We start from the raw sequence: 4,502 nt of genomic DNA, 5'->3' as shown, positions 1-4,502 counted from the left end.
CCCGCCCCGCCGGCGGCGCACGTAGGCAAAGCGGCGCCCGTGGGCGGGAGCCGCCCGGCGGGCCCTGATTGGCCTCCCCGGGGCCGCCGCCCCGCCCCGCCCCGCCCCGCCGGCGCGAGGCAGGCGGCCATGTCGCGCGGGGCGGCGCGGCACGTCCCGCACACGGCGGCGCGGCGGCCCCGAGGGGAGGCGAGCGGGGGGGAGGAAGGCGGCGGTACCGCGCCCCCGCCCCGAGAGCGCTGCCCCCGTCGCCGCCCCCGGGCAGCCGGCAGTGGCGGGGAGCGAGGGCCGGGCCCTGGGAAGGCGCCGCTGGAAACGCCTCCGGTCGCCGTCATGGCGGGACGCCGAGTTTCAGCCGAGAGCCAAGCCCAGCGGGTGGCCGCGCTGCCTGGCTCGCTGCTGCCGAGCGCCGCTGCCCGAGGGGCTCTGCCAGCGTGCCTTGGCGCTGGTTCCGAAAGGCTCCCTCGAGGCATAGAGGATTGACTTATTTGCCCTGAAATGCTTAAGTCAGCAGGAGGAAATCCCGGCTGTCTGCCTGCCCCAGCTCTGCCACCGGGTGAAGGAGCTGAGCAGGCACGTCAGATGCCGTCTGTGAAACCTGAGGCTCCACTTCCCGCGGATAGTTACAGCAAATCCATCACCAGTCTGTGCCGGGCTAGAACTGGGGGCCGTGGAGGTCGGGACAGCCAGCTACTACATCTCTGTCCAAAGCACACTTGCAAAAAATGAATTTTAATTTTCACTGCCTTGAGCACTCAATATCCCAGAGAGGGTCGGACTATACAGGCCAAGGTCACACACAAAATGTTTCAGCTATAGACCTGCCTGTGCTGGAAACCAGAACCAGCCACACTCCAAGGAAGTTACCATCAAGAATTGTTTGAAATCTATTTTGAACACGGTGACTGTTACAGAGGGCCTTAAGTAAATCAATAAGCCAGTCCCATTGACTCGTAAGGTCGTTTATTTAGCAAGCGATGAATGAGCAGAACAGCGCTGGGCGGCCAGGGAGTCTCCGCTCCACTAACGGCTAGCAATTTTCCTTAAGCTCGGAGCGGATTTTATACAGTCTCTTTTCCGGTACACGTGTCACCCCCTGTCGTACTCTGTGCGTGCGCTGTCTTGTTGCTAGGGGGTCTTTCTCTGCCTTCTGGTGGTCGTGGGGCTGAAGGCCGACGTCTTCCTCTTACGACCGGCTCCCAACCCCTCTTCTGGCTCACGCGCAGTCTGCCTTGTTCTATGTGAGCTTAGCATGAATGTCCTCCCCACGGTGTAATTTTCACCCTTTGTCTGGAATGTGATGATCCTGCAAGCTTGCAGTGCCCTTATCAGTCTGAGCTAATTGCTAACCATTTGTTTTCCCTAAGCAAGGAGATTTATGGACGTATCTGTAACGGGTGCCATCCTGTTTTCGAATTCTTGTTCCCTACAATCGATCCCTTGAGAGAGCCCCCCCCTCCCCGTTCGGGAAAGAAAAACTGGTTTCCTCTTCTATTAATTATTCTCTCTCAGCTATGTGGTTACGTGACTATATTCTTTGACTACCCATAAGATACATATAAGACGTATAGTTATAATTAGTTCTATATGGTCCCCTACATCAATGAATGCCTTAAAGGTTATGTCTGTTTACGTTACAGGATGTTCGTGGTTGGAAACGATGCCTCCTGCCATGGTTGTTCAACCATGGCTTCACAATCTCTACGATTTGATTAACAAACAATGCACGCTTTTTACAATCCCCCCTTGTTCTTTTCATCATTTTGTTCATCAAATCTTTTTACTACATCTCTTGCCATTTCCAAAATAAGGGTTTCACTTGTCCTCTCTTCGATTTTCCCAATTTGCTCATATTGTCTCCTTACAAGCATTAAGTGAGCTGCTTCTAATCTATTCTTTACAATTGCTACTACTTTATTAAAAATACAAGGTCCAAATGTTAATACCAAAAATTACTAAAATTAGGGGTCCAGCTATGGTTGATAACAATGTTGTTAGCCATGGGGATGACTGAACCATGACTCATACCAGCTCTGCTGCTGCTCTCTTTCCCTTCTTTGTTCCTCTAGTCTCTCTCTCAATTTGGCTATGGTATCTCTAACTACTCCAGTATGATCTGCATAAAAACATCATTCTTCGCCTAGGGCAACACATAATCCTCCTTGCTGGAGGAATAGTAAATCTAGACCTCTCCGATTTTGTAATGCTACTTCAGATAATGACCTGAGAGATTTTTCTGAAGCAGAAATTGATTTTTCAGTCCTAATTAAGTCCTCATCTACTGCTACCCGGAGAGCTTGGAATTTTTGGTTATGTTGTACTAAAGATGTTATTCCTGTTCTAGCCCCTGCGACCCCTACTGCCATAAGGGTGGCTACTGTCAAAGCTGTAAAAGTAATGGGCTCTCTCTTACTCACTTGTATTTCTGAGTTCCAGTGGTTGAATAAAAATTCCCCCGGGTGATAGGAAATTCTAGGAATTATAGCAACCTGGATGCAGTAATCTCAAGAACCATTAAACACCTTTAGGGACAGGCAAGGTGTAACTCCAGTCCTAGAACATACTCACATGGTATCGTTAGCAGGTATTAACCATTTGCTAGGTGTTTGGGGAGGGAACATGATGTTATTACACAAGGAATTCTTTGATGGGGAATATTCCCTATACATACTCCTTTACCAGTAATCTGTTGTAGAGTAATCCCTTGGTTTTGCCCCCTCCTTTCCCATAAACATTGACTTGGATTGGTACCGTTAGCCGCTTGTGCCGCAGTCGGTACTCCTATAGCTTCATAAAAAGGGGGTCTGACGTCATAGCACAACCAACAATGCTCTGTTACATTCGGATTGGTGGAGTTCAGGGCTATGTAGCTAGCTTGCATTAATTTCTAGAGGGGGTTCTCAGGTTCTTTGGGCTCTATATGCTTAATATATTTAGGCTTACTTGTTCCCGTAGAAACACTAAATATTTCCGTTTCAGTGGTGTTCTGTTGTATTACTCTTTCTTTCTCAGATACCGCTGAATTTGGTCCTATTGAGTGGGTTGTTTGCTCTGCTTTTTCGTTTTTTATGTAAATGAGTCCCCCTCTATCTGTTCCTGGTTCCCAATACCTCATTCCCCAGGTTTTTCTGACTATCCAGTCCTGGTCTTCTGGCTGGGACGTATTTAGGAATATATGTTTACAGTCCCCGTACGGGTGGAGTATCCCTCCACTCAGATCTCTTCGGGGCGGTTTGCATCCCGTGGGTCCCCATCCCACTTTCAGGAATTTGTCATCACCACCTCCACTTATCCAATCTGGGACAATTGTCTCACATCCCCAATATGCACAGAAGTAGTGACCTGGCCAGTTGCAATTTTTTCCCAGGGTTGGAACTGGGACAAAAATAAAATCCCATTAAATTTAAGCAAGGTTCTATTGGTACAAGCTGGCACAATTGAGAGGTAAAGCTTGGTGAGCCTGTGGTTACCTGTGTCTGGATTACCTGTTGATCCTGCCATCGTATCAAGGACCATTTATAGGGCTCATGAGGGTTATTCCTACCCATTTCAGCATTCCTGGAAAAAATGAGCCAAACAATTATCCACAACGCTATCCATAGTCTTAAGATAATTGGTGAGTTCCTGGTATGATTTAAAAGTCTTATTTCTCCTTCTCTAGGTGTTATCCCTTTAGTATCCTGGGTGTCACGCCTTTGATCCCTCTGAGGTGAAGTCTCCTCTTGTTGACCCGGAAAGGCCTGGTCAATATAGAGAGATTGGGAGTTACAGCCCCACATCATTACACCGCTGCCTCCTTTGCCTACTCTTTTGCCGAGAGCAGCGAGGTGTTCCATCTTCACAGCAGCAGTCATATTCTTCAGGGGTCCCACCTATCCCTCTCCTTATTTTATAGGCCTCCCAGTGCTTTGCTTTCACCTGAGGTGCCCCGCAAGGTGTTTGATGTAGTTGCTTTCTGCAAACTACTCTCAAAATTTCCAGGGTAAAGTTTCGGGGTTCATTAGCATGTATGCACCTGTTTTCCGGATTTATTCCTTCTGCAAATATTTTCCACCAGACTGCAGAGTCTTCTATTATTTTCCTAGTGGCTACTCCTAGTTGAAGCTCTCTCTGTCTCGTAGCACTGGTCGCAGCAATCCCTAGGGAGATAGCCGTTTCTACAATGAACCCACCAATTTCTTTACATAGTTTGCATTTAAAACATACAAGCGGGTAACAAATCCAATGTGGGGTATTACGAAACACAGTTTTACTCATCCAGTCTCTTTCTGCGCAATTTGAGCCGTAGGTCCCCCGGGGTCCCTGTAGTCTCCCACAGTTCCTCGGGGATCGGTCCTTTCACTCGGCTTGTATGAGTCCACCCTCGTTCCACTGTTCGAATTGCAGTTTCTGTCCTGAGTAAGACAAGAAAGGGTCCTTCCTACCGAGGGGTCAAAGATGATTCCTTCCAGGTCCTAATTAGGACTTTATCTCTGGGATTGAATGTATGGTGACATCTAGTG

The sequence above is a fragment of the Athene noctua genome, chromosome 4 (genome assembly GCF_965140245.1).
Source record: "Athene noctua chromosome 4, bAthNoc1.hap1.1, whole genome shotgun sequence".
In the NCBI taxonomy this organism is placed as follows: domain Eukaryota; kingdom Metazoa; phylum Chordata; class Aves; order Strigiformes; family Strigidae; genus Athene; species Athene noctua.
This window is presented reverse-complemented; position numbering follows the sequence as displayed.